Genomic DNA, 25,216 nt, shown 5'->3' with positions numbered 1-25,216 from the left:
GGGCATTCCTGTTGCTCCGTAATATTGCCAGTGTTTGGTGCTGTTGCTGTTCTGGAATTTGGACATTCTAATAGGTGTCTAGTACCATTATTTTAATTTGCATTTCCCTGATGTCATATTGACATAGAATGTCTTTGTATATGCTTATTTGCCATCTTTGTATCTTTTGTGAGGTATCTTTTAAGATCTTTGGCCTTTTTTGGGAGGTGGAGGGGGACTATGGAGCTATAGGCTTTTTAAAAAGTTTTATTGAAGTATAGTTGATTTACAAGGTTGTGATAATTTCTGCTGTACAACAAAGTGATTCACTTATAAATATACACACATTCATTCTCTTTCAGATTATTTTTCTACACAAATTATCACACAATATTAGGTAGAGTTCTTTATGCTATACAGAGGTCCTCGTTGGCCAATCATTTCATATACCTCATTGTACATATGCCAACCCCAAATCCCCAGTTCATCCCTCCCTCCCCTCCACCTGTCCCCTTCAGTAACCATAAGTTTTTCAAAGACTGTGAGTCTGTTTCTGTTCTACAAATAAGTTCATTTGTATCCTTTTATTAGGTTCCATATAAAAGTAGTATCATATGATGTTTGTCTTTCACTGACTAACTTCACTTAGTATGATAATTTCTAGGTCCATCCATGTTGCTGCAAATGGCATTATTTCATTCTTTTTATGGCTGAGTAATATTCCATTGTGTATATGTACCACATCTTCTTTATCCATTCATCTGTCAGTGGACATTTAGGTTTCTTCCATGTCTTGACTATTGTAAATAGTGATGCAGTGAACAATAGGGTGCATGTATCTTTTCGAATTACGGTTTTCTTCGGATAGATGTCCATGAGTAGAATTGCTGGATCAAATGGTAGTTCTATTTTTAGTTTTTTGAGGAAGTTCCATACTGTTTTGCACAGTGGTTGCACCAATTTATATTCCAACTGACAGTGTAAGATGGCTTCCTTTTCTCTGCACCCTCTCCAGATGATGGCCATTCTGGCTGGTGTAAGGTCATATCTCATAGTAGTTTCGACTTGCATTTCTCTAATAATTAGTGACATTGAGCATCTTTTCATATGTTTTTTGGCCATCTGTATGTCATCTTTGGAAAATTATCTATTTATATCATCTGCCAATTTTTTAGTGGGGTTGTTTGTGTTTTTGATATTGAGTGGCAGGAGATGTCTGTATATTTTGGAGAGTAATCTCTTGTCAGTTGTTTCATTTGCTAATACTTTCTCCCATTTTGTGGGTTTCCTTTGCTATGCAAAAACTTTTAATCAAATCCCATTTGGTTTTTGTTTGTTTTTTCATTACTCTAGGAGGTGTGTCTGAGAAGATACTGCTTCAGTTTAGTCAGAGAGTGTTTGGCCTATGTTTTCCTCTAAGAGTTTTATAGTATCAGGTCCTACATTTAGGTCTTTAGTCCATTTTGAGTTTATTTTTTGTGTATGGTGTTAAAGAGTGCTCTTTTACATGTAGCTGTCCAGTTTTCCGAACACTACTTATTGAAAAGGCTGACTTTCTTCTCTATGGCCTGTTTTTTAATCAGGTTTTTTTCTTTCTTTCTTTTCTTTTTTTTTTTTTTGTCTTTTTGCCTTTTCTAGGGTCGCACTTGCAGCATGTGGAGGTTCCCAGGCTAGGGGTCAAATCAGAGCTCTAGCCACCAGCCTACACCAGAACCACAGCAATGTGGGATCCGAACTGCATCTTCGACCTACACCACAACTCATGGCAACACTGGATCCTTAACCTACTGAGCAAGGCCAGGGTTCGAACCCACAACCTCATGGTTCCTAGTCGGATTCATTAACCACTGTGACACGATGGGAACTCCTGTTTGTTTTCTTATTTTTGAGTGTTCAGAATTTTTTGCAAGTTTTACTTGGCAGTCCTTTATCAGACGTGTATTTTGCAAATATTTTCTCCCAGCCTGTGGATTATCTTCTCATTCTCTTTACATTGTCTTTCAGAGTTAAATGATTTTATTTTAATGAAGTCCAGCTTATTCTTTCTTTCTTTCATGGATTTTGCCTTTGGTATTGTATCTAAAAATTACTACCATACCCAAGATCATCTAGGTTTTCTCCTATTTGTTTTCTAGGAGTTTTTAGGTTTTGCATTTTACATATAGGTCTGCAATTTATTTAGAGTTATTTTTGTAAAGAGTATAAGATCTGTGTATAGATTTTTTTTATGCAGGTGGATGTCCAGTTATTCCAGTACCATTTGTTGAAAAGATGTTCCTTGCTCCATTGTATTGCCTATGCTCCTTTGTCAAAGATCAATTGACCATGTTTATGTGGGTTTATTTATGGGCTTTAGTTGCTCCCTATTGCATGCACATACTCGCTCCCTCCCTCTCTCTCTCTCTCTCTCTCTATATATATATATATATATATATGTTTATATATATATATATATGTTTATATATATATGTACACACACACACACTTTGGCAAAGTGTCTTTGAAACTTTTTGCCATTTTATTAGTTTTTAAGTTTTTTCTTATTGTTGAGTTTGAGAATTTTTATATTCTCTGTAAATCACTCTGTAAAGAGAGTGATTTTTATCATGTATAGACCTTGCAATAATTTCTCCCAGATTATAGCTTGTCTTTCAAAACTTTCATCCATTTTTATTAGTTTTTAAGTTTTTGTTTGTTTTTCCCTTTGACCCTCTTTATTCCCCAGTATGTCCTAGCTGGGAGACAGAATTATTTGGTTGCCCTATTTATAGTGCACTGACTATGTGTAAAGTTCTAATATAAAACCTATGATCCAGAAATAAACTAAACAGACTCACTGCCCTTGTTTGACTTAATCTTCATGGGAAGAAAAAGATAGTAAGTAGAGCAAAGAAGTTGTAACCTCTCATACAGAAATAACTGCTGTGTTCAGTGGTAAGGCAGAGAGAGAGGGAGAGAAAGAGTTTGAGTATGAGTCTCTATTCATTTTTAAGTCTTTTTCTGTGTGTGTTTTTGTTCGTGTGTGTGTGTTTGTTTACGTACACGTGCTGCCAGGATGGGATGGATTACCTCCTTCTGGGGTGTGGTTAAGGCTCCTATGTCTTGGAAAATTTCCTTCAGATGTATTTTTGGGGGACCTTATTCATGTGTATCAATCAGTAAGGCTTCACTAGAAAAACAAAACTAATGGAATATATACTGTGTAGAAGAGCTTTATTTAGGAAAACACCCACATGGTTATGAGGCTAAGAAGCACCACAATCTGCCATCTGAAAGCTGGAGAAGCAGAAAAACCAGAGGTATAATTCAGTCCAAAACTATCTGAGTCTACAGGAGGGAAAAGATGGATGTCCCAGCTCAGGAAGAAAGAGTGGATTCCAGTTTTTAAGTTTTTATGATTATTCATTGCTAGTGTTTATAAGTCATTTTTTATGTTGAACTTAAAACTGTGGCTTGCCTATCTCATTTATTAGTTCTGGTAGCTTTTTGGAGGTTGAATTGAATGTCAGGCTTGGGGTAGTTGAAGAATCACCTTCACACAAAAATTTATAGATTTTACTGTCACACTGACTATGATGTGAAAATCTAGTTAAATGTGAGATCGTCAAATAAAAACATCTGGTTGGTGTTTCTAAATGCAAAAAGAAATCAATAGGTTTCTGAGTCATATAACTAGAGGTGATAATTGGATCTTTTGAGTCAATTCTCCAAGAGAAGAAAATGTAGAGAAAATAACGAGTAGCAATTTTGTAGAAAAGTCAATTCAAATGAGGATATCCATATACTGGAATATTTCAAGGAGTGCTGTGGCACACATATAGTTTCAAGGAAATAAATTTGCAAATCCCCTAATGTTACATGAACTCTTTCCTAAAACTCATCTGCTTTCAATTACCCCCATTACTTGTTCTCCTTCCCCAATTTCTCTTTTACAATTGCCCTTTTCCCATTCTACAGTAGGAGAGCATACCTCTCATCTGTGCATCCATCCTTCCATCCATCTATCCAGAATTGTACTCTTGTGCATTTCCTACAGATGTAAATGTTACCAAACCAGGTTCATCTGCCTGATGGACAGCAAGGTTTGAAGCAGAGAAAGGGTTTATTCATGAGGCTGCCAAGCAAGAAGACAGGAGAACAAGTCTCAGATCAGCTTCCCCAAAGGTAAGGAGCTTGGGATATTTTAGGACAGAGAAGAAGAGTGATCCCTAGGCAAAGGGAAGGGTGGGAGGAGATAGGGAAAAGATGAGCTAGTAGATGTTCTGTGCAGGGCATATCTGAGTTACATGTTTTCCATAGGATGCATGATCAGAAAATGGTGGCATTAGCATGATCTGAGGGTGAAGTTTTTGGCCCTCTGACTTCAAAAGGTCATCTATGGGACACTCATGCAGACCTAGTTAGAGGGCCAGTGGTCCCAACCAGCCTTAACCAGCTTAAATTTGAATTGGACAAAGGGTGACTCCAAGTTCCCGAGAAACAACTTAAGCAACCATTACCATAGCAGGCAATTAAAGGAGTCTGTGCTATATTGTGTAGGCTAGGTGAAGCTTGGAGGGTATGGAACAATTAAAGTGAGCTTAGTCAATGAAGACAGGTTACAGGGTATCATTTATTAAACAAGTTAATAGTTTATGGGATCTAATTGATGACTATGCTCAGTTAAATAAATACCTCTGGGGTCCCCAGAACAAACAGAAAACTTGAGACTATAGACTTTTGCAAGAAGCTTCTTCCAAGTGGCAAATCTGTGACAAGGCCTCATGCCTCATCATGTCCTTTCTTTTTCCTTTTTTACTTCTTTTTTTTCCCCTCTGAGAATTTAGAAGCAGACAGTTGTCACAGATACAGGTATTAACACATTTATTTGAGTTAAAACACAAAGTTTTCCTTTTTTTCCCATTCTTCTTTTTGGACCACAGTTGCCACATATGGAAGTTTCTGGGCTAGGGGTCAAATTGCAGCTGCAGCTGCTGGCCTACATCACAGACATAACAATGCTGGATCCAAGCCACATCTGCAACTTATGCTGCCACTTGTGGCAATGCCAGATCCTTAACCCACTGAGTGAGGCCAGGGATCAAACCCACATCCTCATGGACACTGTTGGGTTTTTAACCCACAGAGCCACAACAGAAACTCCCAAAGTCAATTTTCTGATTGATTGAGTTGGCTGTGAGAACTGTTTGCCAATTAAATTATATAGTGGAAGTTTTCCATAAACTGAAGGTGTAGGTCCATAGTTTTGGCAAAAATGTGTTTAAGGCACATATACAATACTGACTGTGTCGGATGTTATATTCCTTGTGACCCTTAATCTTATTAAAAAATTTACATATCAACTTAAAATTTTGTGAGGTGGTACATAATTTTCAAAATTATTTTATTAGGGAGTACATGGACCAAAACATCTGAATTAGAGGACCTAAAGGAACAGAAAAGGACCAGAAAAAGTCATGGTCAAGGAAAAGAACCAGAAGAGAAGACCAAAGAGACTCCTGTCCAGGAGGTAAGTATGATGGCAAAAAAAGAGAGGAGATGAGAAGTGCTGAGCACTGCAGAAAGGTCAAGGAAACTAATAACTAGATACAAATGTTTGTGAGGACAGTTTCTGCAGGTGTGATAGAGTCAATAGTCTGTTTAGATCATTCAGAAAGTTTTGGGCTGTGATGATGAGGAAACTATAATACTGTTTGCCAGATCATTGAGGTTAAAATGGCTTTTGTAACTGAAACAGCAGTTCAGGATATTGGACAGTAAAGACTATTTGCCAGAATACAGTGGGGGGGGGTGGGGAAGAAGCGTGACTTCAGGTTAAAGAAGACCCCTCTTCTTCTAAAACTGTCAGGACTGAGGAAGAGGTGTGAAAATAGCATGAGAGGAGGGAAACAGCCAGAGCTTCTACCTTCAGTCAAGGGGCTCAGTGAAGCAGTAAGTGAGGTCTTGTGCTGAGAGCAGCCATCTGAATGGAGTCATCTGGGTGGAGGAGTCAAATGACTGCGTGGATGATATACCAGGAAATCCACAAGAGAGGAGTAGGAAAGAGGGCAACTTTAGGATTATTGCTTATTGTATTTTTCTTATGAATTCTTAAGTTACCATTTTTATCAATACTCTCACCTTTAAAAAGGGCTTCTAGGAAGTTCCCATTGTGGCACAGCAGAAATGAATCCGACTAGCATCCATGAGGGTGTGGGTTCAATCTCTGGCCCTGCTCAGTGGGTTAAGGACCCAGGTGTCGCCGTGTGTGAGCTGTGGTGTAGGTCGAAGATGCAGCTTGGATCCCGAGTTGCTTTAGCTGTGGTGTAGGCTGGCAGCTGCAGCTCCAATTTGACCCCTAGCCTGGGAACTTCTACATACTGCAAGTGTGGCCCTAAAATGCAAAAAATAAATATAAATAATAAATAAATAAATAAATAAATAAACAAAAAGGGTTTCCGTATTTTTAAAATTTCCTGCAATGAATAAGGAATAAAGAAAAAAAATTTTCTCAAAATAAGTGTTTAAAAAATAAGAGATCAAGGAAAGTATAGATAAACAATGTCCTTAGCCTACATCATACTAAAAGGCTTCTGAACAGCAAAGGAAATCATCAATAAAATGAAAAGACAGCATATGGAATGGGAGATAATATTCAACAACCATTTATTTGGTAAGACAATAATAGTCACAATATACAAGGAATTCATATAGCTCAGTAATTAATAATAATAATAAAAACCCAATTAAAGGTAGGCAAACAAACTTGAATAGACTTTTTTCCAAAGAAGACATACAAATATCCAGCAGGTACATGAAAAGGTGCTTAAAATCACTAATCAGGGAAATACGAACCAAAACCACAGTGTAATGACGTCTCACACTTGTAATGATCTCTGTTCTAAGAAAGGCAAGAGACACCAAATGCTGGCAAGGATGAGGAGAAAAGGGAATTTTTATATACTCTTGGTGGATGGTACAGTCACTATGAAAAACAGTATGGAGGTTCCTCAAGAGTTAAAAATAGAACTACTTATATGATCCAACAATCCCACTTCTGGATATATATCCAAAGCAAACAAAATCATAATATTGAAGAGATATCTGTATTCTCATGTTTATTGCAGCATTATTCATGATAGTCAAGGTGAAAATGTGGTATATGTAAGCAATAGATTAAGTGCCTTAAAATAAAGAAGGAAATCCTGTTCTTTTTCGATAGCATGGATGAACCTGGAGGTTGTAAAGCTAATTGAAGTAACTCAGACAGATGAAGACAAATGTTGCCTGGTATCGCTTATATGCACAATCTAACAAAAATGTAAAACTCATAGAAACAGTTAAATGGTGATTCCCAGGGGATGAGGGGTTGTGGGGGAAGTGAGGAGAGGTTGGTAGAAGAGTACAGATTTTCAGATATAAGATGACTAAGGTCTGAGGATCTAGTGTATACTGTGGTGACTATAATTGACAATACCGTATCATGTAATTGAAATTTTCTAAGAGAGTAAATCTTGTATTCCCACAAAAAAATAGTAAATAAGTGAGTGATGAATGTGTTAATTCAATTGAAGAATCCTTTCACAGTGTATTGTAAGATGTCAATTACACCCCAGTAAAGCTAAAAACAAAAAATTTTTAAACAGTGTCACCAGCACACTCCCTTGATACTGGAATGCTATAATGTAAAGGACAAGTCATTGCATTTGTGTGTTTTGTGTTTTATCAGTCTAAGGAGGCTTTGTCAGACTAAGGAGGCTTATATAGATGGTTTTTGAAATGGTAGGTGAGTACTTTCAAGCAGTCTACTCATAGCTGAGCAGACCAGCTGGAACAGACAGCTATACTACCTGCTCGAATTTTTCTGACCCTGAGTATGATAGTTTCTAATAATCAGTTGCGTAGAAATCATGTTTAGAACAAAGTTAGGGATAGCTTGGCATGTATACAGGAACTGGGTGTGAGAGAGAAAAAAGAAGTTCATTACCAAACCAGATTTTTGGCCAGTAGAGGGCAGTCTTGTCTAGGTTCTTGGCTCAACAGCATTTGTTCCAGGAGCATGTTGGCTCTTAAGCTCTGGTTTCTTCCTAATGGTGATACGGGTATCAAAGACAGCTAAAGCCAGACACTGGGTAAAGTGATAAGGACAGATTATAATCAGTAATATACTACTGCAGCAGGGAAAGGAGTTCATCATGAACTAAACTCAACTTTGATTTTTACAGAAATAACTGGGTGTTTTAAAGGGAGAATGAGAATGGAGGGGTTGGTGAGCAGAGACTCAGAAGAGTCAGAAAGGTGAAAGCTTACAAAAATCAGGAAGGTGGGAGTTTCCACTGTGGCTCAGTGGTAATGAGTCCAACTAGTATCCATGAAGATGTGGGTTCAATCCCTGGCCTCACTCAGTGGGTTAAGGATCCGCTATTGACACGAGCTGTGGTATAGGTCGAAGATGCAGCTCAGATCCCGTGTTGTTGTGGCTGTTGCATCAGCCAGAAGCTACAGTTCCTATTCTACCTCTAGCCTGGGAACTTCCACATGCTGCAGGTACGGCCCTAAAAAGGAAACAAAACAAGGAGTTCCCATCATGGCTCAGTGGTTAATGAATCTGACTAAGAACCATGAGGTTGCAGGTTCGATCTCTGGCCTCGCTCAGTGGGTTAAGGATCCGGTGTTGCCGGGAGCTGTGGTGTAGGTCACAGACACAGCTTGAATCCCACATTGCTGTGGCTCTGGTGTAGGCCAGTGGTTTAGACCCCTAGTCTGGGAACCTCCATATGCCACAAGTGTGGCCCTAGAAAAGACAAAAACAAACAAAAAAAAGCAAACACAGCAAAAAAGGCAGAAAGGGATGGGGGTAAGGGGGTTGGCCCATGTGAAACCCGTCTGTTTTTATTAACTGGCTCTTATCAAAATTAGGCCCTACCCTCCCACAGAGACTAGGAGAGGGGTTCTATTTTCATGTCTTGGCTGGAATAAACAATAAATTCTTTTGGCAGCCATGAGTTTTCCCAGCAGGTACTTTAAGAGGGCATGAAAGTCATTCTAGGAGTTCAGTCTTAAGCTACTAGAAATGTTGGTATTTGTTCAACCTTTATAGGCTAAGGTTGAAGCCTCCTTGCAGTTGGGCTTGACTGAAGCCTGACTAGAGTCTGGTCAAGGAGTGAATCTTTGTCACAGGAAATGGTATTAATACCAGTTTTACTGACAAAAATATAACTGAACACTTCCTCCTACCAGTGGGACAATGTTGGTACCTCTCAACTTATTGAAAAGAATTATGCATTGGAACCACCTTAAGATCTCAACAGAATTTGGAAGGTGACTTGAGACATAGTTCTTTGTCCTGAGAGAACTGTTGTCTTGTCCCTGTCCTTTTTCCTTTAAAGAATCTTCAAGAAGAGAAAGAGTCACTTGTGTTTCTCCTTTCTGGCACCCATTCCTCTTCTTGTAGGCAAAACTCCATGATGTCCTTTCTTATACTATGCATCAGCTGTGGAAAAGAAGCCATTAGCTTCGTTTGTCAGCTCCACTCCAGGGGCACATGCAAGCCTGGCCTTACCCATCAGAGCATCACACACCTTGAATCAAGCAGTTCTTCCAGGAATTGGCTTGAAACCTGACTCAAGCCAGTGGTCAATTCTGGGTCTTCTGGAACTGTTGAGAAATTAGGCACTCTTTCTACTCAGCTGCCAGCTGTAAATAAAGCAGCCCTGGAGCTGCAGGGCTTCTGGCTGCAGTGGGAGGAAGAGGGAGTCAACCAAGGAAAGGAGGGGCCAGTGCCAATAACATTTCTTGGGCTGCTGCACCCAGCCACTTCATGTTTGCTTTATTTTGGTTTGATTTATTTTGAATTATTTCAGATATTCTAGACAACACGAGCATTTTTAAATGATTTTTGTTTTTTCCATTACAGTTGGATTTTAATATGAGAATTATTATAATGAGCATCCATGTACCCATCAGGCAGTTTGAGAAATAAAGGATTACCAGTGAAATTGAACCAATGGACTATTCCACTATATAGGCCAACAAATCTATTTTTTGTAAGACACTTTGAGTTGTGGCTATGTCCCCTGCAACAGGAAGGTTCCAATGTATGTCCAGTAAAGTATGTCTTGAGATAATCTGAAAGTGTAGGGCATAAACAAATATTAAAAATATTAGTGAATGTACAGTGTGTCAGTCACAGTTTTAGTTGACTGTAGTGGATCCTGTTGAAGTTGATTTTTCACCTTTTAAAAAAAATTAAGGTTTTCTTTTTTTAGAACAGTTTAAGGTTTATAGCAAAATTGAGGGGAAGGTATAAAGACTTCCTACATACTTGCCCCACACACATGAGGGGCCTCCCCAGTTATCAACATCCCCCAACAAATGTGCAATGTCATTTATCTATAATTAGGGTATCATAAAGAGTATTTTCTTTGCCTTAAAAATCCTCTGTACTCTGCCTATTCATAACTCCCCCCTGCTCTAACCACAAACACTGATCTTCTTACTATCTCCACAGTTTTGCCTTTTCTAGAATGTCATGTAGTTGGAATCATAAAGTATGTAGCCTTTTCAGATTGGCTTTTTTTCTCTTTTTAATTTTATGATTTTAATGTTTTCCTCCATCATGTTCCATCACAAGTGACTGGATATAGTTCCCTGTGCTATACAGTAGGATCTCATTGTTTATCCACTCCAAATGCCATAGTTTGCATCTATTAACCCTAGGCTCCTAGTCCATTCCACTCCCTCCCCCTTCCCTTGGCAACCACAAGCCTGTTCTCCAAGTCCATGAGTTTCTTTTCTTTAAAAAGGTTCATTTGTGCTGTATATTAGATTCCAGATGTAAGTCATATCATGTGGTATTTGGCTTTCTTTTTCTAACTTGCTTACTGTGAGGATCTCTAGTTCCATCCATGTTGCTGCAAATAGCATGATTTTGTTCTTTATTGTGGCTGAGTAGTATTCCATTGAGTATGTGTACCACATCTTCTTAATCCATTCATCTGTCAATGGACATTTGGGTTATTTCCACATCTTGGCTATTGTGATTAGTACTGCAATGAGCATACAGGTGCATGTATCTCTTTCAGTGAAAGTTTTGTCTGGATATATGCCCAAGAGTGGGATTGCCAGGTCATAAGGTAGTTTTATATTTAGTTTTCTGAGGTAACTCCATACAGTTTTCCAAGGTGGTTGTACCAATTTACATTCCCGCCAGTAGTGAAGGAGGGTACCCTTTTTCTCCACACCCTCTCCAGCATTTCCTATTTGTTTATTTGTTAATGATGGCCATTCTGATGGGTGGTTTTGATTTGCATTTCTCTAATTATTACTGATGTTGAGCATTTTTGATTTACATTTCTCTAATTATTACTGATGTTGAGCATTTTTTCTTGTGCTTGTTGGCCACTTGTATATCTTCTTTGGAGAAATGACTATTCACATCTTCTGCCCATTTTTCAATTGGTTTTTTTTCTTTTTTCTTTTTTTTTCCACTGTTGAGTTGTATAAGTTGTTTGTATATTTTAGAGATTAAGCCCTTGTCCATTGCATCATTTGGAACTATTTTCTCCCATTTCCTAGGTTGTCTTTTGGATTTTTTTTAATGGTTTCCTTTGCTGTACAAAAGTTTGTCAGTTTGATTAGGTCCCGTTGGTTTATTTCTACTTTTATTTCTGTTGCCTTGGGAGACTGACCTAAGGAAACATTTGTACAGTTGATGTCAGAGAATGTTTTGCTATGTTCGCTTCTAGGAGTTTTATGGTGTCTTATCTTATGTTTAAGTCTTTAAGCCATTTTGAGTGGCTTTTGTTCATGATGTGAGGTTGTGGACCAGTTTCATTGATTTATATGTGGCTGTCCAGTTTTCCCGGCACTGCTTGCTGGAGAGACTGTCTTTTTCCCATTTTATATTCTTTCCTCCTTTGTCAAAGATTAATTGACCATAGATGTCTGGGTTTATTTCTGGATTCTCTATTGTGTTCTTTTGGTCTGTATGTCCATTTTGATACCAATACCACACTGTCTTGCTTACTGTGGCTTTGTAATATTGTCGGAAGTCTGGGAGAGTTATGATTCCTGCTTGGTTTTTGTTCCTCAGGATTGCTTTGGCAATTCTAGGTAATGTTTACAGTTCCATATAAATTTTTGGATTGTTCATTGTAGTTCTTTGAAAAATGTCATGGATAATTTGGTAGAGATTGAATTGAATCTGTAGATTGCGTTGGGTAGTATGGCCGTTTTTACAGTGTTAATTCTTGAAACACTGGAGCATGGGTATCTTTCCATTTCTTTGAATCTTATAGTTCTCAGTATAGAAGTCATCTCCTTGGTGAGATAGTCCTAGGTATTTAATGTTTGGGGGCATGATTGTAAAGGTATTGTATTTTTATATTCCTTTCCTAATATTTCATTGTTACCATACAGAAATGCAGCCAATTTCTGAATGTTAATGTTGTATCCTGCTACTTTGCTGAATTCATTGATCACTTTGAATAGTTTTTATATGGAGTCCTTAGGGTTTCCTATATATAGTATAATGTCATCTGTGTAGAGTGACAGTTTTATCTCTTCTCTTCCAATTTGAATACATTTTATTTCTTTTGTTTGTCTGATTGCTGTGGCTAGGACTTCTGATACTATGTTGAATAAAAGTGGTAAGAGTGGGCATCCTTGTCTTTTTCCAGATTTTAGTGGGAAGGCTTTCAGTTTCTCTCCGTTGAGTATTATATTTTCTGAGGGTTTATCATAAATGACTTTTATTATGTTAAGGTATGTTCCTTCTATACCCACTTTAGTAAGAGTTTTCATCACGAGTGGATGTTGGACTTTGTTAAATGCTTTTTCTGCATCTATTGAGATGATCACATTGTTTTTGGCATTTCTTTTGTTAATGTGGTGTATGACATTGATTGATTTGCATATGTTCAACCATGCTTGAGAGCTTGGAATGAATCCCACTTGGTCAAGGTGTATGAACTTTCTTATATATTGTTGGATTCATATAGCTAACATTTTGTTGAAAATTTTTGCACCTATATTCATCAAAGATATTGGCCTATAATTTTCTTTGGTAGTATCTGTGTCTGGTTTTGGTGTTAGGGTGATGGTGTCTTCATAGAATCTCTTCAGGAGTGTTCCTTCTTCTTAACCCTTTTGGGAAAGTATAAGAAGGATGGGTATAAATTCTTTGTATGTTTGGTAGTGTTCACCTGTGAAGCCATCTGGTCCTGGACTTTGTTTGTAGGGAGTGTTTTTATTACATATTCAATTTCATTTCTAGTGATTGGTCTGTTCAATTGGTCTGTTTCTTCTTGATTCACTTTTGGAAGACTGTAGGTCTCTAGAAAGTTATCTTTTTCTTCTAGGTTGTCATATTTGTTGGCAAATAATTGTTCATAGTATTCTCTTATGGGTTTTTTGTATTTCTGCATTATCCGTTGAGATCTCTCCTTTTTCATTTATTTTGTTTATGTGAGTTCTTTCTGTCTTCTTCTTGGTGAGTCTGGCCAGAGATTTGTCCATTTTGTTTACCCTTTCAAAGAACCAGCACTTGATTTTTATTGATTTTTTTCTATTGTTTTTTGAATCTCTATTTTATTGATTTCCTGTATGATCTATCTTCCTTATGCTAATTTTAGATTTTGTTTGTTCTTTTTCTAATTCATTTAGATGGTTGGTTAGGTTGTTGATTTGTGGTTTTTCTTCTTTTTTGAGGAAGGCCTGTATTGCTATGTATTGCTTAGAACCTCCCTCTAAGCACTACTTTTTTTGGCATTCCATGTATTTTGAATAGTTGTGTTTTCATTATCATCTGTCTCGAGTATTTTTTAATTTCCCTTTTGAGTGCCTCATCGACCCATTGGTTTTTTAGTAGCATGTTGTGTAGTCTCCATGTAGCCAGTTTTTTGTCACTTCTTTTCCTGTGGTTGATTTCTAATTTCATGCCATTGTGGTCAGAGAAGATACTTGAAATAATTTCTATACTCTTAAATTTGTTGAGGTTAGTTTTGTGCCCCAGTATGTGGTCAGTCCTTCAGAATGCTCCATGTGAACTTGAAAAGAATGTATATTCTGTTTTTTTAGATGTAATGTCCTGAAAATGTCAGTGAAGTCTAACTTTTCTATTTTGTCATCTAGGATTGCTGTTGCCTTATTGATTTTCTGTCTAGAAGATCTGTCCATTGATGTGAGTGGGGTGTAAAAGTCTCCTACTATGAGTGTATTCCCAATGATTTCTCCTTTTATGGTCTGTTAGTATTTGTTGTAGGTATCTGGGTGCTCCTATATTAGGGACATATATATTGATGATTGTAGTATCCTCTTCTTGAATGGATCCTTTTATCATTAAATAGTGACTTTTTTGGCTTTCTTTATGGCCTTCATTTTAAAGTCTATCTTATCTGATATGAGTATTGCAAACCTACTTTCCTGTATTTTCCATTGGCATGAAATAACTTTTCCCATTGCCTCTCTTTCAGTTTATATGTGTTCTGTGCCCTAATGTGAGTCTCATGTAGACAGCATATTGTAGGTTCCTGCTTCTTTTATTTATTTATTTATTTATTTATTTATTTAATTTATTTATTTTTTGTCTTTTTGCTATCTCTTGGGCCGCTCCCACGGCATATGGAGGTTCCCAGGCCAGGGGTCCAATCGGAGCTGTAGTCACTGGCCTACACCAGAGCCACAGCAACTCAGGATCCGAGCCGCGTCTGCAACCTACACCACAGCTCATGGCAACGCCGGATCGTTAACCCACTGAGCAAGCGCAGGGACCGAACCCGCAACCTCATGGTTCCCAGTCAGATTCATTAACCACTGCACCACGACAGGAACTCCGGTTCCTGCTTCTTTTAATCCAGTCTGACACTGTATGTCTTTTGATTGGAGCTTTCAGTCTATTGATATTCAAGGTAATTATTAATAAATACGTATTTATTGACATTTTAAACCTGGTTTCCAGTTGATTCTGTGTTTCTCCTTTGTTCCTTTCTTTCTTTCATTATATGATATCTTTTTTTTTTTACTCAATGAATTTATTACATGTATAGTTGTACAATGATCATCATAATCCAACTTTATGGGATTTCCACCCACAACCTAGCACATCCACCTACCCCCCAAACTGCCTCCTTTGGAAACCATGAGTTTTTCTAAGTCTGTGAGTCAGTATCTCTTCTGCAAAGAAGTGCATTGTGTCCTTTTTTCAGATTCCACATCTCTGTGAAAGCATTTGATGTTGGTGTCTCATTGTCTGACTGACTTCACTCAGCATGATAATTTCTAGGTCCATCCATGCTGCTAAAAATGCCAGTATTTCATTCCTTTTAATGGCTGAGCAATATTCCATTGTGTATATGTACCACATCTTCTTGATCCACTCCTCTGTCGATGGACATTTAGGTTGTTTCCATGTCTTGGCTATTGAAAATAGTGCTGCAATGAACATCGGAGTACATGTGTCTTTGCAAGTCATGGTTTTCTCTGGATAGATGCCCAGGAGTGGGATTACTGGATCAAATGGTAGTTCTAGTTTTAGTTTTCTGAGGAGTCTCCATACTGTTGCACCACTTTACAATCCCACTAACAGTGTAATAGGGTTCCTTTTTCTCCACACCCTCTCTAGCACTGATTGTTTGTAGACTTTTGGATGATGGCCATTCTGGCTGGTGTAAGGTGGTACCTCAGAGTGGTTTTGATTTGCATTTCTCTAATAATGAGTGATGTTGAACATCTTTTCATGTGTTTTTTGGCCATCTGTATGTCTTTTTTGGAGAACTATCTGTTTAGATCTTCTGCCCACTTTTTGATGGGGTTTCTTGTTTTTTTTGTATTGGGCCATAGGAGGTATTTATAAATTTTGGAGATTAATCCCTTGTCAGTTGATTCATTTGCAAAGATTTTCTCCCATTCTGTGGGTTGTCTTTTCATTTTGTTTAGCATTTGCTTTGCTGTGCAGAAACTTTTAAGTTTAATTAAGTCCCATTTGTTTATTTTTGTTTTTACCATCATTACACTAAGAGGTGGATCTGAGAAGATGTTGCTGTCATTTATATTGGAGAGTGATTGGCCTATGTTTTCCTCCAAGAGTTTTATAGTATCTGATCTTATGTCTAGGTCTTTAATACATTTTGAGTTTATTTTTGCTTGTGGTATTAGGAAGTGTTATAATTTCATTCTTTTCCATGTGGCTGTCCAGGTTTCCCAGCACCACTTATTGAACAGGCTGTATTTTCTCCATTGTATATTCTTGCCTCCTTTGTCATAGATTAGTTGGCCATAGGTGCATGGGTTGAATTCTGGGCTTTCTATCCTGTTCCACTAACCTATATTTCTGCTTTGTGCCAGTACCATATGGTTTTGATGACTGTCGCTTTGTAGTATAGTTTGAAGTCCAGGAGCCTGATTCCTCCAGCTCCATTTTTCTTGTTCAGGATGCCTTTGGCTATTCTGGGTCTTTTGTGCTTCCAAACAAACTTTAAAATATATTGTTCAAGTTCTGCAAAAAATGTCTTTGGTAATTTGATAGGGATTGCATTGAATCTGTAGATTGCCTTGGGTTGTATAGTAATTTTGATAATATTGACTCTTCCAATCCAAGAGCATTGTATATCTTTCCATCTATTTGTGTCATCTTTGATTTCTTTCATCAGTGTCTTATAGTTTTCAGAGTACAGGTCTTTTGTCTCTTTAGGTAGGTTTACTCCTATGTATTTTATTCTTTTGGATGTGATGGTAAATGGGATTGCTTCCCTAATTTGTCTTTCTGATCTTTCACTGTTGATATATAGAAATGCCATTTATTTCTGTGCATTAATTTTGTATCCCTGCGACTTTGCCAAATTCATTGGTGAGCTCTAACAGTTTTCTTGTAGAGTTTTTAGGATTCTCTAGGTTGATTTCCTTTCATTTTATACTTGCGTCCTTTTCTTTTTAGTTTTTGTGAATGTATCATTTGGTTTTGATTTGTGGCTGCCCCATTTTTCAACTATGTTAACCCCTTCCTGTATCTGCTTGCTTTAACCTGATAGTCATATAGGCTCAAAAAAAATTCTAAAAAAAAGTCTAGATTTTCTTACTTTCCTTCCCCACATTCTATGATTTTGAAGTTCACTTTTAAACATCTTCATGTTTGTCCTTTTGCTATTCCTTGAATTTATCATCACTTTTACAGTAGTTTTTTTTTTCTTCTAGATCTGTGTACTGGCTTATATAAGTGATTACTTTCCAATTGTGATTCCTCCATCCTATTTATTCTTATTTATTCTTTATTTAGGGAAGCCCATTCAGTATTTCTTTTAGAATGGGTTTAGTATTGCTGTACACTTTTAGTTTTTGTTTGTTGTAAAATTCCCTATTTCTCTTTTTATTTAAATGATATTCTTGCAGGGCAGAGTATTATAGGCTGCAAATTTTTCCCTTTTAGAACTTTGAATATATCTTGCCACTCTCTTCTGGCCTATAGTGTTTCTGTAGAGAAATCATCTCATAGCCTCATGGGGCTCCCTTATAATTCACACTTTGTTTTTCTCTTTCTGCCTTTAGAATCCTCTCTTTAGCTTAACTTTTACTATTTTTATTATAATGTGTCTTAGAGTGGGCTTGTTTGGATTCAACCTGTTTGGGGCCTTCTGTGCTTCCTGTATCTTGATATCTGTTTCCTTTAGATTTGGAAAGTTTTCAGACATAAGTTCTTCAAATATATTTTCAATCCCCTTTTCTTTTTCTTTTTCTTTTTCTTCTGGAATTCCTTTTATGTGTAGATTGGCCCGCTTCATGTTATACCATAGATCTCTTATATTCCTTTCCTGTTTTTTCATTTGGTTTTCTGTCTTTTGTCCTTATTACATGATTTCCATTATTCTGTCTTCCAAGTCAGCAATTCCTTCCTCTGTGTTATTCATTCTGTTCTTTAGTGCCTTTAACACAATTTGTGTCTCTGCAAATGAATTTTCTCATTTTTCTTCATTCCTCATTATATTTTTTAGTTCCTTTCTGACATAATCTGCACTACTGTTTATATCCGTTTTTAATTCCTTCATATTTACCCTTCATTCCTTCAGTATTTTTACTATCTCACTTTTGAACTCAGTGTCTCTTAGACTGAAGAGGTTTGTTTCATTGTTTGCTTCTTCAGGTGAATCCTCCTGTTCTTTTAACTGGGAATGGTTCCTGAGCTTCTTTATTTCCTTTATATTTTTCTTTCTCTGTGAGTTTAGGAAAACCAACTACTGTAGTCTTGGAGGACTATTTCTATGCTAGAGCACCCCTTTGTGTTTTGTGGGAAGTTACTATTTATTTTTGGTGTGGGATTTTGGATATTTGCTGTCTCTTTCTTCAGTGTGAGCAGGCTGTCATCCCCTTGATAGGGTGCTGAGTGTGTTTCCAGAGAGAGGGAGGCAATTGGCAGAGCTAGTAATCAGTGCCTGGTTGCTGGGCTCTTGACAGAAGCAAGGACCTGCAGGAAGATGGAACAGGCTACTCCTAGTTGCAGGGTCATGGGAAGTGGTAATGAGCCTCAGGAAGATTTAGGCAGTGGCAGGGTGTGTGCATTCCCAGAGGAGTGAGAGCAACTACAGGTGGTGTTCGGTTACAATGCCCTCCTCTCTGGTGCCCTCTGAGGTGATTGGGGCCTGTTCACAGACTCCTAGTGGTGGTGGGCTATGGCCACCTCTACAGTCAGAGATACTATGGTGGTTTTCCCCTACCACCTGTAGACCACACAAGAAGCACCCCATTGTGCTTAGTCCGTGCAGGAGGTGCTGCACAGGACTTCTCCTAGTTGCAGGGTCCTAGGGGGTGACAGTGATCAAGCATGTGTGGTCACTGCCTAGAGTTTTTGCACTAGCAGCAGCAAGGTGGTTGTGTTCCTAGGGGAGTGAGAGCATCAGCAAAGTGGTGCTTGGTTGCAGTTCCCATTTTTTTGCTGACCTCTGAGGTAACTGGGGTGAAGGTGGAGCCTGTTCACAGACCCCTAATGGTGTCAGGCCACCCCCTCCCACCCCAGTTTCCAAGATGACTGCTTTGGTTTGTTCCTGCCACCTGTAGATCACACAAGAGGTGCTGCATCACACTTAGCCCCCCACTGCCCTTAGGGCATGCAAGGGGCACCTGGTCTCCCATTAGCTGAGGAAGTGGCCTCTTGCCACCCATAGCCTGTATCAGAGCCATCCTACCCTCTGAGAGCCTGTGCATGCACAGAAAAAGAAATTCCTATGGCAGTTCTCCCCTCCTCCATTCACCCTCCCCAAGAATTGTGCCTTGCTTCTCCTACAGGCCCAGGCCTCCTCTGGGTTCCCTCGGCTATGGTGCTTAGTTCCCCAGCCCATGGCACACTGCTCCCTAGCCCCTCAGTCTCTCTCCACACAACCGACCCTAGTCCACTCCCCAGAACTAACCTACGGTGCCTGAATCTCAGCTCCTAGCCCACACAAGTGTCTCAGGCTCTGCCATCTGGGGTGGTGGTGCAGATGATATGTGTGGCTCCCATTCTGCTTTGCCTTTCTCAGTCTAGCTGCTCCACTTTTCTCAGTGACTTTGAGGTCCCTATGTCTCAGCTGATCTCCTTGTCAGTTATGTGGCTCCCCAGGGTGTGGGTTCCTTTTCTCTTTCACAGCTCCCTCTCAGAAGTGCTAGTCCTGTCCTGATTCCTTTGATCTCTCTCTCTCTCTCTCTCTTTTTTTTCCCTTTTGTTCTACCCAGTTATGTGGAGGGTTTCTTGTACTTTTTGGGGTTTAAGTTCTCCTGTCAGCATTCGGTAGATATTCTGTGGAAATTGTTCTATATATAGATGTTTTTTTTGATGTGTTTTTGGGAGAAGGTGAGTGCCATGTCTTACTCCTCTGCCATCTTGATCCTTCCTCCCAGATTGGCTTTTTTCACTAACTGATATACATTTAATTTTCCATCATGTCTTTTCATGGCTTGATAGCTCATTTCTCTTTAGCACTGAATAGTATTTTACTGCCTAGCTGTTTATTTATCTGTTTAGCTACTACAGGATATCTTGTTTGCTTCTAATTGGTTTGTTGTGTTTTTTTGGAGGGGGATATTTTCATATTTTATTCTTTAAAAATTATCTTTATCAAATGAAAGATTCTTTAAATCTGTAGTGCTTTACAATTTTCAGAAGTTTCACACACATGATTTCATATAGTCCCATCATAACCTTTTTCCCCCTACTCTTATATTGCCGCTCACTGCTTCACTCTTCCCACTGGTAACCATTAGTTTGTTCTCTGTATTTGTGAGTCTGCTTTGTTTTGGTTTTGTTCACTAGTTTGTTGTATTTTTTAGATTCCAGATATAAGTGATGTACAGTGTTTGTCTTTTCTCTGTCTGACTTATTTCACTTAGCATAATACCCTCCAAATCTATCCACGTTGCTACAAATGGCATAATTTCATTCTTTTTATGGCTGAGTCTTATTCCATTGTGTTTGTCTATAGATATATCCACATCCATACATACACACACACACACACCCACCCACCCACATCTTTATCCATCCATCTGTTGATAGACACTTAGGTTGTTTCTGTACCTTGGCAATTGTAAATAATGCTACTGTAAACATTGGCGGTTCATGTTTTTTTTCAAATTAGTGTTTTTTTTTTTTGGATATATACCCAGGAGTGGAATTGCTGGCTCATATGGTATTTCTATTTTTATGTTTTGAGAAATCGCCATCTGCTTTCCAAAGTGGCTGCACCAATGTACATTATAATAATAGAATAAAGCTTCTATAAACATCTTTGTACAGGTTTTTTTTGTGGCCAGAAGTTTTTAACTCCTTTGGGTAAATACTAAGGAGCATGATTTTATGGTAATTGTATAGTAAGAGTTGTTTGGTTTTGTAAGAAAATGTGAAGATTATGCACCCTTTTAAGCCTAAGCCCAGTGAACCTAGCCCTGATATTTTCCTAAACTTGCCTTGTCTTGAAAATATGCTTCCAGGATACTTGAAGCCCCCTTTTAATCCACAGAGATGCACTATTTTGACTTACTCCTAAAGCAGAAAATAGAAAGTACCCTCTGTCTCTGTCCTTGTCTTCACTGAACATCCATGTCTTGTCCACACTAGAGCCCTACCAGCTGCCTGATGAGGAACTGTGTATTTTCCTGGCATTTTCTAGACTTGTCCTGGGGACTGCCAAGCCCACCAAAAGGAGCTTTGCATTTACTCAGGGAGGCTGAGGCAGCCAGTGATCTTGAGGCTCAATGTAGCTTCTCCTCTGGAGAGCTTCATCTAGCTATGAAGCTTTTGCCATGTTTCTGTGAGCTAAGTCTGTGCTTGTTTTGCAGGTTTCCAAACTATTTAAGGATATGTAGATATGTGGTAAAACTATAAATAAAACCAGGGAATGGTTAACAGAAAAACCTGGATTGTTGTTACTCAGGAGATGAGGGAAGACACTGGGGTGGGGTAAATTGGGGGCTTCCAAAGTAGTGGTGATTTTCAGTTTCTTTACCTGAGTGCTGATACATAGGTGTAATATCATGCTAAAGGGAGCAGCTGATGCAGGCCATAAAGGCAAGGACGAACTGGATGTGTTAGAAGATTAGAAAGATGGCGAAAGTGTCTGGGGTTTACTGAGAAAGGGAGGAGGAAAGAACCAGATTATGAAAACCTTTATTGGTAAGGGTTGGGTTAATTCCAAGACTATAAGAAGTCACTCAAAGGTCTTAGGCAGAGGGTTTATGTAGTCTGATTTATATTTGAGAGAGATTACTCTGACGGCCTTAAGGACACAGTATTGTAGGATGACCAGGGTAGGCTAAAGAAGACCAGAAAGAGGCCATTGCCTTTGTTCAGGCAGAGATGATATAGTCTGCAATAAGGACATGTCCTTGTACATACTAGAAGAGGAAAGACTTTATTTGGAACAGCTTAAGTCCAGTCAGACTAAACATGAGGTCTTTCTGTCACTCTCCACAGTAATAAAAGAGTCATTAGACTCTGGCCTCATTTTGAGCATGTCATTTCCCTTCTGTGAATTGTACAGAAGAAAGATTCTTAATCATGAGCTTCATGAGCTTCCACTTTAGTCTCTTATTTTTAACCTCCTTTAGCACTTAGAAAACCCCCTCAGACTTCATTAAAACCTAGGTAAGAGCTTTGCACCAGCCCTCAAGCCCCCTGCAGTCAGGGTCACCATATTTAGCTCAGGTCAAATATTCTGGATTCAGATGTATACCATTTGGAATAAAGAAAATTTTATCTGGGACATCACAGGCATTTGGTTACATGAAGAGTAAGTGGGCAGTTTATAAATACCATAGAGCACTTGCTCTAGATTCAGGTAACATGGTATGAGTTCGAATTCAAGTTCTGGAAAGAGCTATGTGGACTTGTATAAGCCTCAGTTTTTTCATTTCCAAACTAGTGAGTGAATAATACCCATCCCTGTCCTTGCAGCAATTTTTTAAAAATTTAAATAAAAAGATTAGAGAATGGTCTGACACATGCCCAAGTGTGCAGTTAGTGTGTACTATTAGTGTATTATATCCAACATGAAAATTCCTGGCAGTTTTTAATAACATATGTTTTTTGATGAACTTTGAGCACTTTGCAGATTTTTTTTAAACACTGTATTGGCTGCACCCTTGGCATATGGAAGTTCCCAGGCCAGGGATTAAATTCGAGCTGCAGCTGCAACCTATGCCACAACTGCAGAGACACTGGATCCTTTAACCCACTTCACTGGGCCAGGGATTGAACCCCCATCTCCCCAGCAATCCAAACCTCTGCAGCTAGATTCTTAACCCACTGCACCCCAGTGGAAACTCCTTAAGTTTTTTTATAATGAAGAAAAGTGAAGTAAAGAGTTAAGTGGTTCTCACAATCATATAGCATAAAGTTCATAGAATATTAATTTGAAAGAGGCCTGACAGTATAGTACTGGTTTGCCTAGGGACTTTAAGTACCTAAGGCCCTTTTAAAAATTAGTAATGCTTGAGTTACACCCTTAGATATTTTGCCCCACTTTTTGTGGCCTGGAACTCAAGCATCAGTATTTTTAAAAGCTCCTTAAGGAGATTCCAATGAATAGCTAGAGTTAAGAACCATTAAACCATTAAAATCCATTTTACAGATAAGAAATTGAGGCTGCGATGGAATGGCTGGTTCAAGCTAGTTCATGTTAGAGATAGGATAGACTCTGAGGACAAGAAGGAGATGGTCTTCAATTGCTGATAAATTAACTGATAAAAAGAACATACCATGGTGATACTTGTCTCTTAAGAAAGAACAATAGGACTTAAGCCTGGTCTGCTGAAGAGAAGCCAGTGGTCTGCAAGGGAACATAAAAAATGGGTTTTGGAGATGCTGGCTCAGCTGGGTCATAGCACCGGCCTATCTGAGACAATGAGCAATTTATGCCTCACACACTAAATGTCCTTATGAGACAATGAGCAATTTATGCCTCACACACTAAATGTCCTTATGCTCTGGGTGCATATTCACCAATATTTACCTGACAATGAATTGGCCTCCAAGATCTTTTTTCCCCAGAGGGAGAAAGAGAGGCCTTCATTATCAAGACCTTTTTAGACAGGTCCCTGGCCCCACCCACTCTTTTTTGTGTTTGTTGTTTTCTTTACCTTCTATTCCTCCTGGGAATAAAGTTATACAGGTTGATATCTCAGTTTGGAAGGAAAAAATGACTCACAGTCTATGTAATCGCTTATTCCTGTAACTCAGAAATTCCTTGGTATTGTTCTTAACTTTTAAAATGAAGATCCCTGGGCTCTGCTCCAGACATAATGAAGTAGAATCCTCAGGGCTGTAGGGATTTATATTTTTTAAAATTTTATGAGTTATCCTAATAGACCTCCAGGTTTGGGAATGAATTCCTTGACTGGATCTTATCTTAAAACTCTTCTAGTTAAAATCCATCCCCACCCCCTCAAAATTATATGATATAAATTTGCCAGCTACTGACAGAATTGACCCTAAGCAATACCATTTTGGTATTCCACAGAGATTTTCTCTGAGAGATGCTCTTAAGTAAGAGTTCCATGTTGGACACTTGTCATTCAACCTGACAAGACCGCTGGTATGGTGGCTTTAGAATACAGGTGCTGGAGGCAAGCTGCCAGGCACACAAGGGGAGTGATTATCTCATCACCCTGCCTTCATTCCCTCTTTTGTGAGGGAGGACACATGGAGGCCTCTCTCTTCAGCTTGTTGTCAGGATTTACTGAGTAGCATACAAAGGGTTTAGAATACATAGTAAGTGCTCAGAAAATGCTGGCTGCTATTACCAGAGAAAGTTAAATAGTTTTTCTTTCATATTTGGTTTTTGGGGTTTTGTTTTTTGTTTTTTGTTTTTTGTTTTTTGTTTTTGCATGCTATAGGACTGCCCACAGCCTTTACTATGCTGAGTGCCTGTGAGTCTCCAGGTAATTAGTGTTTCCCTGTGAGTCTCTAGGTAAGTAGGTTTACTTGATGCAAGACCTACTAGAAAATCCCAGAAGCAGCACACTCCTAAATCCTGTCTTATCAGTTTAAAAGAATATTAACATACTCTGAACCAAAACTGGGACACTTATTTGTCAAATATAGATGTAACCTGGGGCACTGGGACATAGTATTGGAACAAGAGCTGTTGTTCCAGCATACAAGCAAATAAATAAACAAAACCTATGCATTACTGTATTTTAAAATATTCCTTTTTAAAAACTTTGCAGTGCAAGTAAAATGACATATTGATTTTAAAGTGAAGACTGCCTGACAATTACATACAGCATAAAACTTTTAAAAAGTTATAAAGAGTACAAGGTAAAAATGCATACTCTTTCAGGTATTGTGGTGGGTTGAGTGGTGACCTTCTGAAAGATCCTTTCACAACCTAATTTCTGGAGACTGTGAATAGGACCTTATTTGGAAGTAGGGTCTTGACAGATGTAATTAAGTGAAGGGTCTGAGAAAAGATCATTCTGGACTATCTGGGTGGTTGTACATCCAAGTGTCCTTATAGGAGACAGCCAGAGGAAAAGACAATCAGAGACACCATGAGACAATGGAATGGAGGTGGATGTGGTGCAAAGTGATGCAGGGATCACCAGGGATCAACAGGTAGCACCAGAAGCCAGAAGAGAGACCTGGATGGATTCTCCCCTGCAGCATCCAGAACTGCCCCTGCCCACACCTTGATTTTGGACTTCTGGCCTCCACAATGTGAGAGAATAAATTTCTAATGTTTTTTAAAAATAAAAAGTTTTAAATAAAAAATGTTAAAAAGTGAAGGCTGCAAATATT

General features: G+C 38.5%; 1 long non-coding RNA gene across 1 annotated transcript; it reads left to right on the top strand.

Annotated features, from left to right (window-relative positions):
* Window positions 1–3,906: 3,906 nt before the first annotated feature.
* On the top strand, window positions 3,907–25,132 carry LOC125111762 (uncharacterized). The gene is made up of 3 exons (XR_007130932.1): window positions 3,907–4,143; window positions 5,370–5,488; window positions 24,936–25,132. It is a non-coding gene; the product is annotated as an uncharacterized LOC125111762 (long non-coding RNA).
* Window positions 25,133–25,216: the final 84 nt, after the last annotated feature.

Source organism: Phacochoerus africanus, chromosome 1 (assembly GCF_016906955.1).
Source record: "Phacochoerus africanus isolate WHEZ1 chromosome 1, ROS_Pafr_v1, whole genome shotgun sequence".
Lineage (NCBI taxonomy): Eukaryota > Metazoa > Chordata > Mammalia > Artiodactyla > Suidae > Phacochoerus > Phacochoerus africanus.
The sequence above is the reverse complement of the archived record's forward strand: the minus strand, read 5'-3'. Positions and strand labels throughout refer to the sequence as shown.